Genomic DNA, 14,391 nt, shown 5'->3' with positions numbered 1-14,391 from the left:
CTGGTTTATTTTCAGTGAAACCAGGGGAGTTATGCCCCCAAGAGTAGCTCAGCAGAGTGGGGGCAGCTGCGTAGACTGGCATCCATCATCTCTTCAGCACAGGGAAGGGGATGTGTGGCACTTTTGACGTCTGGGTGAGCAGCAGCTAGATTTGTTACAACTGGCAAGTTGGGTGAGACTGTCCTCGAGGAGATTTGTTTTGTGGGTATTTGTATTACGTGAAATTGTAAGGTAGGGTTTACAGGGCAGATAAATGAGTGCCTTCGTCCTTTTTTGTGGCTGAGGCATTGTGGTACATGATGGTGGCTTGGGAGCAGAGCCTGGGAGAAATAGTGCTGGGATGAATCTTTACTGTGGTGTAGGTGAATACTGGGCTAACACCTCTTAGGAAATAAAATGTTTGGTTTAGAGCTTTATGGTGGAAAAATGTTACTGAAACCTACCTGGGAGGTTTTTGACTCATGTAGAACTGCACCTTTCAGTGGGAAGACAGTCTGCTTGCGGTCTTACCATCTGTCCTCCTTTTATTAGCTACATGGGATGAAGTTTCAGATCTCACCCTGATTGGAAAGCATCAGTATTTTGGGGGCTGCTTTAAATAATAAAACAGCCTCCTCAACTTTTAAACAAATACAGTTATTTAAAAATAATTCTAGGTATACTTGTAACTGCGTACATTGATACATGTATATATATTTTCTAAAGTTCTGACTTTGGGTATTGTCTCATGTAATAGTCCTGATGTAGTTATTGTCAGCAGAGAAGTTGCATAAGAGTCTATATCACCAGAAAAAAAAATGCAAAAATTTTTAAAAATCTTTATTTTACAAGGAAGAGTGCTTAGTAATATTTCACTCTGGAATATGAGTGTTCCTGACTTTGTAATAGCAATTCAAGAAGCACTACCTGGGCATATCTCATTTACTAGCCTATGGCCAAAGGGATGAGTATAGGCATAGTTGAGGTCCACATGAAGTGGCATGCCTTAAAAACTTTCAGAAATGGTGCCTCTTAACTTAAATGCAAGGGGGAACCTAGGGGCTATTACTTTATTCAGTCCTGCTGAATATGCTGCTAGTTTTACTCTAAGTAAACCATATTATTTTACCCTCAACCAATCAGATCAAAACTGAAGGATGTGAGCCTCCTGTCCTCAAACAAAAGGGGTTTTTTGCCTTTGGATTTCAGTGTGAATAGGATCATGTCCAAATTGCACACTAAGCTATATTTAATGTAAACAAAAGTAATGCTGCCAAAAGTCTTGTATTCAACACAGATCAGAGATGAATAATTTTGGCTTCAAAAATAGATATAACCAAGTACATTTCAAGCAAGCTAAAAATGAAAGTAGTGATTTTCTACTAGAAATTTAATGGTCTAGTCCACAGAACAGGTTATGATTTGCCTGCAGTGAAAGAAGTGCACTGAGCATATCCAGTATTTTAAATTAATTCACTTTAAAGCATGATCATTTGAGATTTATCTAGTGCTTTGTGGCAGCGTACAGCTGTCTCTGATGCAGACAATACACTAGTGGCTTACCTGCAAGCATGTGATTTAAACAGAAAAGTTTTTACAATCAGTTTTCAGTTTCATAGTTTATTTTGCTTTGATTACAATCACCAGTTTTTCACTCTGTTAGATTACTGGGAGGGAGCTGGGAGCTGTTTACTGCCTGGGTCCAAACAAAGGTGATTGATTAAGCTCATGACTCCATTGGCTCCACTGTGAGCAATTGTTGGCCTTACACAGAGTTTAGGCTGAAGGCTTGAAATCCTATTTCTAACATTAATCTAAAATCCTCTGCCTCAAAAGTCAGTAATAAAATTCATACTGATTTAAACAGGATCAGATTTTCACTCTAACTATCAAAATTCCCTCTGAGTGAAAAAGCTGAATGAGGTATTTTCACATCACTAGTGGGTTATAAACAGACTTTTTTTGTCTTCTGGTATTAATCGACATTTTTTTTTCTAATGTGAAATGTGTTTGTGATTTCATGTCTGTATTCAGAAAGCTGTTTTAAAATCTGTTTTCCTTCTTGCATGAGATGTGTGAGCAGGCTCATGGCGTACAGCAGATAGCCACCCCCATTACCAAAGGATAGCACGCCTGAGGCATTTTATTAATTAACCTCTTGAGTCTGATACTGAAGATGCTGCAAGGATGCATTTTTCACTAGAGTCACAATATGTAGCCTATGAGCATTCAGGGGTTAGCTGCTCACATCTCTGTTAACACTTTTGTTAATAAGCAGACATATTTGTTAGTTTTCTACTAAATGTAGAGAAGGAAGGGTCTAGTTCTGCAAAATTCTGTGTGCCATATTTGTGTATAGAGCTTTATGCTATGCTTATCACTAATTTGCCTATCAGCTGGGAGTGAAGAAATTAATCCAATGTTGCACATGTATGTAATGTCTTTATATTCTCCTTCACGGAGATGTACTACAGAAGTGCTGATTAAGTCAGTTTTTTTGTTTTCTTTTTTGTTGCTTCAATATGTGGAATATTTTTGTTAGCACAGGTAGGCAGCCACCATATATATCAATATATTTCATATATATATATCATACATATGATATTATACCATGTATAAGATACTCAATTTCTTGTAGGTTCCATATCAAAGAACAATAATGTTCTGTAGGAATAGATTTCAAAGCCAAGGTACAGCAGTTCTTTGGTTTGTATCCTCATGTTAAAAATTGTTGGCCTTACCTTTCCCCAACAATCTCGATATGTTAAATATTTATTAAAAATAAAGAGATTATTGTAATTTTATTTTTATCAATGAGTTTACAAATTAATCATGACAGGTTGTACATACGGTTTTAGAAAAATCATTCTGGATGATCTTTAAAGTTATACAGTGCACATGAAATCTTATTTTCTATACATAATCAAAACTGTGGTATATCTGAAATTTTTACAGGTCCATAAAAAGATTTTTCAGAAGGCTGTCTACAATGTTATATGCTATAAAGTTTCAACATAGATTTAGTATTGATGGTCAAGGAGCTACTGAATGTTGGCTGGTTGGACAGTGACCTACTGTTCCTTATATGTGAACATGCAAAATTGTGTTCTAAGGTATATGCAGTTTTCCCATAGCATATAAAGGCACTTCAAAATATACTAACCATTTCAGGGAACAAATGAAGACTAAGCAGTGAGAAAGTAGTGTTCTTGTCTGAATCACTGGGATTAACATCAAGTTACCACTTGAAAGGTTTAATTACTAAAAGGGGAAAGGAATGGAGGTCACAAGGAAAAAATGAACTGGCTAAAATATGCCAGGGTTTCCCTTAAAACCCCACAGAATATTTTGTGCATTACTTTTTCAGAAGAGGAAAGCTGGGTTATCACTACAGCTCCATGCCCAAGAACTAGTTCAGAATAATACTGACTTTTTAATAAAATCTCTGAGGAAGTAGCTGTAAATTCAGTCTGAAAAGCTGGTGGGGTCTTCCTGAATAGAATATGCTAGGGAGAGGGTTGTTACCATTACTGAAGTTACTTAGTCTGTTTGTAGGTTTGCCAAGTCATCAAGTTTTGAACTCAGTCATGAATTACATTATTTCACAAAGTTTCATTCAAAACAGTTTATTTCCAGTTATTTCCAAGAGTGAAGCAAGGAAAAAAAAATGGCTGCCAAAGAAAAGGAAACCCAGACAACTTTTATCTGAGAAACTCTTGAAGCAAAGACTTGATAACTGCTGTCAGTATGGTCACGATGCCAGAGAGGTGTTCTTTTAAGGATACATGCACAATAAGCCTGTTTGTGATGCTGAAATATCTCAGGAGAGATTTCCTCAAACTTTATCAGTTCAGTCCTGTCAGGATGCTATCTCTTACCTTCCCTGTCAGGTCCTGGTGGCCACCGCATCATTTGTGTAACTGGTGTTTCTGGTGCTTGAGTTTGGGCAGCAGAACTGAAAAGAATTTTCCTGTGTCTGGAGCTGTCAGATGTGTTTCTGCATTACCTGTCCCACAATACAACACTGTGGAGAAATTTCCTGGCCTGATTTATGTAGGGACAAGGGCCAAACTGGTGGGAGGGAGTGAAGAAGTAGATTGGAGAAGAGTCAAAGTAGAGGAGGGAGGAAAGGCCTGTGATTCAGTGCACAGGGGGTTCAAGGAATATGCAAGAACCAGTGGGGATGACAGGCTGAGGGAAGCAGCAATGTATGTGACAAGGGAGTATGAGCATGGGGGGTGCTTTCTGCAAAGACAGGTGGTAGGAAAGGACAAGGAACTGGGAAGTGGTTAGGGAAAACACAGGGAAAAAACCTGACATGGTAGGTAGATCTAATTAAGGAGCTCAGGACTGGCAACCAGGTATTAGGAATGATGCCAAGGAGAAGACGATGATAGTCCTGTGTGACACAGTTACATACGTGCAAGAGGCTGAATTAGCAGTTTGCGGTTGCTTTAATGCTTTAAAATTTTATTTGTGTGTTGTTATTTGAACTTAACACTTGCCTTGTGTGTTTGTTTATGTGCAGGGGTATCATTCTTCAAAAAAAAACCTGGCTCGGATTCCAGTTTATCTGAATATGCAGTGCTGAAATCTGCAGTGATTCAGGAATTGATTGACAGCTGAATGATTCAGGAGTGGATTGACAGCTGAATGAGGCACCCTTGCTGCGAGCATGGGGGTGAGGGGACAGGCAGCACTAGTCACAGTATGAAGAGCAGCGAGGAGCTGTGATGGATAAGTCCTTTTCATCCTCCTCTGCTGCCACGTCTGTTAGAGTCCTTCCATTCCCATGCAGGGGCTTTTTTGTTCTTTTTCAGTCAAGGTTGTTAAAGTTGAATGCAGCCCAGTACCAGTAAAATGGTAATTTGATCCCGTGCAGTGTGTGGCACTGGATAGCAGCTCTTGGGGACAGCCAGAAACTCTAGAAGGGGCAGGAGAGAATGCAGGTGTATAGAATTCCCCATTAGCAGCCATTACAGGCTGCTAATTGATAACGTATTCCTGTCCTGGGGCAAACATGTTGACTGTTTTTTTTGTGTGTGGGGTTTGCTAAAGAGAATATCTAGAAAACTACTTCTAGAACAAAAATACTTGCAGTGTATCTTGCATTGCTGTCATGAGGAACGTCTATTAAAAAAAAAAAGGGCATTTTTAAAAATTTCAATCTTTTTTGGTACAAAATGCCAGAAGATTACTATGAGAAATTTTAATGAGAATTAAGTTTCCAGTAGAATCAAATCAGTTTTATGGGAAGCACTGTAGCAATCAAGTTATCAAAGCTGTACAGAAAAAATAAGTACATTTTTTAGGATAACAAATGTATCCTTTTGCCTTCTATCAGCATTGCAGGAGAAAGTAATTTTCTAGTGTCAATCAAAATGAGAAGTTAAACTCCATCAAACTGGAAATAAAACTTTATAATAATTGAAATGCTATAAAGTTTTGGAAAAGCTTTTTGGGAAGGTGGTAAACCATGATTACATAGACTGTAAAAGGACAGTATGTGTTTCAATGAAAATATGTTCAAACACAGGTGACTCAAACTGAAAATAAGCACTCTAATATATGAACTACAAGTTTATATATAAAAAAGATGGTGTTGGTTGTTTGCAGTGTAGATTCTATTGAATTCATCACCAAAATATCCAGTTTGCAATTGACAGGTGGAAAGAAGTAATTTGACTAGCCTGTAGGAGACCAGCAAATGAAAATACCTTGATGTTTTCTTGGCAAGACAGGGGCTCTGCGTGTCCTGATTAGGGATGCTCCAGAAATAGGCCACAAGCACCTGGCAAGGCAGAAGACAAGTACATGTTTATTCATAATGCATGCACTTGTCGTGCACTCTCATGGATTTATTTTAAATAATTCTCCATGAATATGGAAGACGCATCCCCTTGGACCCACCAAAGGCAGCGAAGCTGAGAGACGGGACAAGGCCCTTTTCTCTCCAAAGCGGTGAGCAGCTCCACAGTCGAGCAGGGCTCTCATGGGTGCATGGCGGAAGACGAGAGCTCACACCCCAGCCCTGGGCTGCTTGGCCGCAGGCAGCGGCGCCCGGCAGGGTGGAAGGGGGAGCCCAACACGCCAGATGCTCTGCAGGAGCCCCTTTGCGGGCAGGCTGCCTGCAGAAGCACGCTGCCCCGGACTAGGGGGAGCAGGGGTCATGCTGCCCACCTGGGAACAGCACCCACCCGGGGAACCCGCGGAGGCTGCTTCACCCAAACCTCACCCTCCTGCACTGTGCCACAGCCCCCTGTGGGCAAATCCCACCAGCAGTAAGAGCAGCGTGGCTCTGCGACGCTTCCCCAAAAGACGGTGCATAAAACCACTCTTGCTCCAAACCCAGGGAGCACGTGAATCCCTGCAAGCGTAGAGGCGGCGGGCTTTCGCTGTTTCCGCAGAGCAAAGCTCAGTGCATCCCGAGCCTCTGTATTCTGGCTTGCACCACCTCCAGAGGACTGCTCTGGTTCACACCCAGCCTGAGCCGCCTTCACAAGTGCCTCAGCAGAGTTTTCTCCTGGCAGAAAAGAGATGATGTACCTAGTTTTTGGCACATTCATTCCATGTAAATGAAGCATCCTATGTTTTCTAGTTAATTTTCTCTACATCGTTTCTGCAAAACCTTTTTCCAGTCATTGAAGCCTCCCTTGAAATCTTTCTCATATAAATTTGCTGCAATTTTAAAAATCTGGTTTTTATGTTGCTTATGTTGTCTTCTATTGAAATAAATCTGTTCTGAAGCCTTTTCAGTTTTGATTTTGTCATCTTTTCAGTTGTTGTGCCTCATTTCTTACTTCTTTTGCCCTATTTCCTTTATTTCTTATGTTTTACTGGAGCAATATATCTCTAGGTTGGTTCTATCAATGTACATTCAAAATACAAACTGCAGAATAAATACAAAGGCACAGTCTTTTCATTTTAATCATCTAGTTCTGGTATGTTTGGTTCCATTCCACCTCTTTGGTAGACTTTGTGATTTCTGCCTATGTGCAAATGGAGGCACTTTAAGTACCAAAGCTTCACTTCTAACACTCTGGTCATGGTCAAGTTTTCCTCTGGTCATGGTCAAGTGGTCCAAAAACTTCTTTTAAATTAGGTGTTGTATGCATTTTTATAGAGCATATTAAGCATGGCAGTTTGGGAGCACAAGAACCTACAATTTAAATATGTCATGTGATTTGATTAACTGCAACACTGTCAGGGGAGAATGTCAGTAAAGAGCTAAATACTAAAAGGCTTTCAGAAAGAGAAAATTTTAAAAATTAAAGAGGAGACACTCATTCTGTCATAGTGTTTCAGGATTTTACTACTACTTCAGCTGTTAAGCAGAGCAGTAATAGAGTATTAGGGTTACAGTCTTGTTATAAGAAGTTGGCTCAAAGTATTAGTAGAATTGTGAGGGGGGTTATGTTGAATTGTTTGGGGATTTTTTAGGAGCAAGAAGAATGGGAAGGAGAAAAGATAAATATACATCTTGTTAATCCTTTATTTTGCCATTTCTTTCATTCAGAATGAATAGCTGTACTGTTGGAGTTGAGCATACCTGCAAAAGCTTGTTTGTACAGAGCACCACAAGACTCTGACCAAAGAGCAAACCACCTTCTCACACTCCCTCTCTCCAAGCAAAACCTGAACTTGGTGTCCTGATTAGCACTTGCTATCAGCCCCGTTGACACTGTTACCCTCTTGATGACATTTTCCTTCAATACGACTCCTAAGTGTAAACAGCCTCATCTTCTGTTTCTTAGGATACTTATTTCTGCTATTCCCTGACTTCTACCTGTGTCATCCCACTTTTTTTTTTTTTTATTTCCCTCTAGCTTCTACTTTGTTTCTCTAAGTTTTTACAAAGCTCTGATTATGGCATTAGGAACTTATGATGGTAATTTCCAAATAAATTATCAATTTGTTCTTTAACTTTTTTTCAACTCCCTTTGGGCTATGATGGAATAACACAGAGGTTTAAATCTATGTCTTCAAGTCAATTCACATCTTGGACCCCTCTATGAAACTAAGTTCAAAAAACATTTTTGAAAATTTTCACATATCTTCCTTCTTCAAAAGCAAAGGTGGTAGTGTCAGACTTGGTTTTGTTCATCATTTGATTCAGTTAACTGAACTGTCTCAGTATCATTCAGTCAAGAGAAAAAGTTACCAGAAAAAACAGTGGAGTCCTTCTCAGATGCAAAATTAATGGAAGATCACAAAGAGAGAATTCATTAATTGAAAGGACAGAGGCTCCTTTTTTTCTGGCTCTGACATGGGTGACACAGGGAAAGAAGAAAGGGGAAAATATAAGAAAAAAGAGTAGCCCACTCCATTAAATGAGCCTTTCAAAGCACAGCTATCTTTGGCTGTTTTGCTTCTTTCCCTCTGCGAGATGCATGCTCCAGTGATGCAGAGCTGACCTTTCTATGGAGTGAGCTCTGCTGAGGCACTTGTGAAGGCGGCTCAGGCTGGGTGTGAACCAGAGCAGTCCTCTGGAGGTGGTGCAAGCCAGAATACAGAGGCTCGGGATGCACTGAGCCTTGCTCTGCGGAAACAGCGAAAGCCCGCCGCCTCTACGCTTGCAGGGATTCACGTGCTCCCTGGGTTTGGAGCAAGAGTGGTTTTATGCACCGTCTTTTGGGGAAGCGTCGCAGAGCCACGCTGCTCTTACTGCTGGTGGGATTTGCCCACAGGGGGCTGTGGCACAGTGCAGGAGGGTGAGGTTTGGGTGAAGCAGCCTCCGCGGGTTCCCCGGGTGGGTGCTGTTCCCAGGTGGGCAGCATGACCCCTGCTCCCCCTAGTCCGGGGCAGCGTGCTTCTGCAGGCAGCCTGCCCGCAAAGGGGCTCCTGCAGAGCATCTGGCGTGTTGGGCTCCCCCTTCCACCCTGCCGGGCGCCGCTGCCTGCGGCCAAGCAGCCCAGGGCTGGGGTGTGAGCTCTCGTCTTCCGCCATGCACCCATGAGAGCCCTGCTCGACTGTGGAGCTGCTCACCGCTTTGGAGAGAAAAGGGCCTTGTCCCGTCTCTCAGCTTCGCAGCCTTTGGTGGGTCCAAGGGGATGCGTCTTCCATATTCATGGAGAATTATTTAAAATAAATCCATGAGAGTGCACGACAAGTGCATGCATTATGAATTCACATGTACTTGTCTTCTGCCTTGCCAGGTGCTTGTGGCCTATTTCTGGAGCATCCCTAATCAGGACACGCAGAGCCCCTGCCTGCCATGAAGATACACCGGGTCACAAAGCTATGCGTGAAGAGTGTTTTCTAAAAAGTAGAAAAATCGTTGTAACCAACATCTTAACCATTCTAAACGAGAGGTTGTGTGCTGCATTTTTGAATTTCATTATTGTTATAATGGTTTCTTTCTTTCATGGCAAAATTATTCAGTGTGCATGGGAATGATGGAAATGATCATTGGTATTCAGTTCTGCAGAAGAGCTCTTTTCAGTGAAAAGTTGACATGCATTATTATTGGTACCTTAACTCATCTGTCATACAGTAAATGTAGATGTTAATGAACTGGATAATGTTAATAATAGGGAATAGATAGTGAAGAGATTTTTAAATAAAATTGATACGGCCAGAATCCCTCTACACAGAACCGGTTGCTGCCATTTTGTGAAATATCGTTCATATCTCATGAGAGAATAATTTTAAAGCATTAGTAAGTATTTAATTAGGTTTTCAAAATCTGGTTGTCTTTCCATTATTTATTTGCTTTCTCTAAGTGTCCTTTGCTGTCTTACCTGGACTTCGATTCCTGCTTGGAGCATTTCTTGTAATGTTTGTGCATGTACAAATTGCATTACTTACCAAGTAAATGCAGTTGCTTGTATCTACCCCAAAGAAGGAGCCCACTGAGCTGAAGCAGTTTCCCGTAAGCCCAGTATTTTGTTAAATATTTCTTGTTAACCTTTTTCTTCTATGTATCTTTTCTCAAAGTGCACTCTAGCCAATAGTTACAAGGGGAGAGTTTTAACTAGCTGGAGACCCTGCTCCCAGGAATCTGCCCTTCTCTTAAGGAGTTGGCCGCTAAGTGGATTTTTAAAGGTATTTATAAATTCAGGACAGATACACTAGTTGCAAAATCAGACAAATAAGATGCACCTTTGGATATTTTTCTAGAATAGCATTTTCTAACTGGAAGACATTAGATTGACCATTAGTAAAAACGAAACGAGTCTACAGGCATCTTAACATACAGCACTTAAAAGTCAATGCCGTAGGATACATCCAGCAGACAGATCCGGTGCTGTGTCGAGTTCCTGGGAACAGAGGTGGGGAGGTCCATGCATGTGTCTGTACATTTGTGAGGACTTCTCAGAAAAAAAACTCTGGAAAGACGCTGGCATGCATGCTGTCAGTGAAAGCTGAGGAAAGAGGGAAGGATGGATTAGTACAGTTTGGATGGTGTATGTGTATGATGTATACTTAGGGCAGACTGTGGTATTACATTTGCATGTGTTAAATCCCCAGTTTATGAAAGTATTTACTTCTGTTACGTGATTGTGTTGGGGAATGTCTGCACATATAAAGTAATGCTAATGTAAATTCTTCTCTGTTTGGACATGCATTCTGCAAATTAAGGTCAAGCTGTTTTACCTAGATGAATATTTGTAAATATTTAGCATTGTTAATTTAAAGATTTTTCTCTGCTTGAACATGCAGTGTGCAAATTGAGGTCTGGCTGGTTGACTGCCTTGGGGAAAAGGGGTGCCTACTCTTTTTTAGTAAAGACCACCAAGAAATTTGATTTTAGAGCCTTGTGCCTTGCTGCTTTTATAGATGGAAGGTTATGGAAATAAAACTGCAGTGGTGTCTGGTCTTTTCTGAGCTTGAGGTATGGGGGAAAAATGGACAAAGAACAGTGAGAAAGTGTTCAGAGACACCTGTTCCTGTTACATATCTACCAGGAATGGGATGAACTGGTGGGTTTGTTCAACCTTATTTGCATGACTGTATGCTGCTTTTGTACATACTTTTCATCTCTCCTTAGTACCCTTTACTTAGGGCAAAATACTGCAGTTTGGTCTCTGAAAATGATGCATGAAGTTTACTGTCTGGAGTACGTCTGCCGCAGTACACTGATGCTGTCTGGTTGGTCAATGCACGTGGGGTGGTGCTGACACACACATCAAGAGCTGTGCTTGCTCTCTGCCCTTCCCTGCATGCTGGCAGGGAAAGTGCTGGTGCCCACACTCCATCACCAGCACGTACAGAGCACCTCGTGTACTGCATGGGCACGAGCTGCTATCTAGCGCAGGTAGCAGATCAAATGCGCTTCCCACTTGGAGGGCTTGTTAGCAGCATAACCCACCCAGCCCTGTACTTGACAGGGAAATGTGGGGATGTTATTACACAGGTGTTTCTGAATGTCTCAGCATGATTGTGTGTTGTCCCCCGTAGTATCCTCCTTGTTTTTCCAGACTCTAATACTCCCTTGTTCAGCATTAGAAACCTTCTGCTCTTGTTCTGTATTGTCATCTCTTGCCAGTGTACGGGCAGAATAACTAACTCAGCATCAGGTGTGACTTTCCAACTGACTCTACGAATGGTCATGGTGGGGGGAGGCATCTCAAAAGACACAGTAAAGTTTTAAGCCCTTTTTTGAGTGAAGCCTCATGATTTCATCTGCATATTCCTTAGCATTTATGAGGTTGTAAGAGGTAGAGTCTGTGGATTGAATTACTTGCAGGAGAAAGGCATGATGGGTGCTTGAACTAAAAGAGATGGTATGTTTTTTATTTTGTTTTTAATAAAAAAGAGGCTTCACTACCTACACCACTTTTCTTTCAAGAGAGGGAATAGCACCCTACTGAGGCAGACATTGCTGCATGTCTTGCTTTGTCTTTAAATTCAGTTGACATCGATCAGGGATCTGATTTGGCCTGCACTGCTGTATACAATACAAAAGAGAAAATATAAAAAAAAAATCCAACTAGAGAAACTTCACTGGACCTAAAAAGCAATGAGCTGTGTGGAAGATAAGAATTCCTGATGACTAAATATACAGTAATGTGAATATGTTAAAATATAGTATTGTATGTACCATTTTTAAAAGAATGATTTCTTTTTGATTTAAAAAGTACAATTAAAACAGATTTCTCCTGAATGTTCTGTCATTTTCTTCAGCCAGTAAAAACCTGCCTTTCTGGTTTATGAAGCCACAGTGCTAACATGTAAAGCAAGATGTTATGACTCATTCGAACAATTCTTTGTTCTCTCTTGAAAGGATCGCTGATGATATTTTCAAATATACTTGAGTTTACCCCTAAGAATGCAAGCCTCTAGCAAGTCTGAGCTTAATGCAAGGCAAATTATGTAATTTTTTGCAATGCCATATGATGTGAACATAATCCTGTTAACATCTTTGATAGTTTTTTTAGTTTGCAGTTTTGCTGAATTTTGCTGTAATTTTATTAGGGGAAATAAGATGGCTTTTCTTAGTTTGCAGAACTTTCTTCAAATGCAGTAAAAATGTATTTCAGGACTGAGAAGTAGCCACTTAGGTTGTCAGCAAAACTGCTTTCTTAACTCCACTTGAAGAGGCAATTTACTTGCATGAAACCCTGAAATCATGTGGCTTGAAATGAGAACTTTAATTGAAAATGAGGTTGCAGTGATTTCAGCAAGGGTCAGTGTTTTACCTGAAGAGTGCTCCTCAGTGCTGGGAAAATAGGAGGTTAAGGAAGGTGAGGTTAGAGTAGTACGGGGATGCCTGCTGGCTCTCATCTTGGCAGTTCCCTTGTGAAGCACTGCCTTGTGTACATGCAGGCATTGCTGAAGGATGTGGAAGAGATTGGCGAGGAGGGCTACAGAGACTCCTGCATACAGTCTGTTTTGGCAGAGGATAACCAAAGTGTTGAGCATCTTGCTGCTGTAGAGGGGGGAGAACCCCCAGCCCACTGTAAGTTGGATGGTTTTGCTCAGCATTTCCTCACAGCTGGACCACCTGCTCCTGCAGGACCTGCAATGATGGAAGTGTTAACTGAGCTGTGTCAAGAGAATAAATTAACAGGCATTTATGTTTTCTCTCAGCCTAACAATGTAAGTAAAAAGCAGTTAAAAAGCTTTTTATGCATTGCTACCCTTTATCTCTGAAAGGAAATAAGTGAGTCTTTCATTTCAGCCAAACCAGGTGTGAAATGTGCGTGTTTCTTGGGGATAAAGCACTAACTTTAGCCTCCATGGGAGAAAAGCTGTCCCAAGGACTTTTTATGTAGAGCCCACTGCAGTCCTCAGCTGACTGAAGATTTCCAGCCAAGAAGGCTAGCTGAATCCTAAACTGGTGCACTTATGTAAAATAAACCCCTCTAACACTTAAGCTTCTTTGTTATGTTAGTATCTTTGATTACTCCCAGTAGTGTGTTGCTTGGAGTCAGGGCTTCTTGTTTTCCTGTGTCTGTTTCTAGAGATGCCTGTCCCATCCTAAGTTCCCAAGGCATTGTGGTACTGTTTAAATGATAATGGAAACAGTTCCAATGGTGAAGGTAATTTGCCATACATGACATAAGAATGATAACTATGTGCTTTTTAGTGGGACATCTCTCTTGCTTCTTTGAATAACAACTGATTTAAAGATAAAATGAGACAGGACAGGCTTCAGTCTTAAATCCTTGCTGTCTAATAATTTAACCTGTATTTAAAAAAAAAAAATTAAGGTGTGTTTTGTTCTGTTTCTGTCTTTTTGCTGTAGTGCTCCTGGTAGTCACTCTATAGCTAAGAAGGGCTGATTTTTGTCTTGCATTGTTTTTAAAACCCAAGCTCAGTTTCTTGTTGAGGAATCTGATGATAAATTCCTTGTATTGCTCTGCGTTATCCAAAATGCTAAGATGAAATTTAGTGAACTTCTGCTTACCTTAATCATGTTTTCCCTCAGATTGTTTTCTGTTTTGTGGTTGATCATTAAGTCTCACTGTACATGCTGAGGGAATATGTAATTACAGTTGCTTAAACAACCTGTATGATGGCTTTAGACTGTTACACACTGAGAACCTTCTCCTGGTTTAAGCAAATATATAGTAAATCTGGTGAATATCATGGATACACACTTCCCCAGCCTACCAGAAATATTTACCTTGTAACGGCTTGCTGAGAGTGTGAGTGGCCATCTGAAATGGTTGTATTGGCCCTGCCCATTTGACTAGGTACAAATCCTGACCAAATGCACCTGCTGAAAAAAACCGGATGCATCTTTCCTGTCGTTATGTGAAGCTAAATTAAATGATTTTAAAATAAATATTACTTGCCATTTTAATTTTGATATTATTTGTTCATAGGCTAAAAAATGAAATAGCACAGAAAATATCCCACAGCTTCCTCTTCCTGTTTCTTTTCTCTCTGGTGACTTTACTACAATCTAGCAGTTTATACAATATGAAGCAGTTAACCAAAACCTAATTTTGAGTTACGTCCATA

General features: G+C 40.6%; 1 protein-coding gene across 3 annotated transcripts in view; it reads left to right on the top strand.

Annotated features, from left to right (window-relative positions):
* The window catches only part of EPB41L4A (erythrocyte membrane protein band 4.1 like 4A), a 144,258-nt gene that overhangs the window by 40,043 nt on the left and 89,824 nt on the right, over positions 1–14,391 (top strand). The window lies entirely within an intron of this gene.

This window comes from Grus americana, chromosome Z (assembly GCF_028858705.1).
Source record: "Grus americana isolate bGruAme1 chromosome Z, bGruAme1.mat, whole genome shotgun sequence".
NCBI classification, from domain to species: Eukaryota; Metazoa; Chordata; class Aves; order Gruiformes; family Gruidae; genus Grus; species Grus americana.
This window is presented reverse-complemented; position numbering and strand designations above follow the sequence as displayed.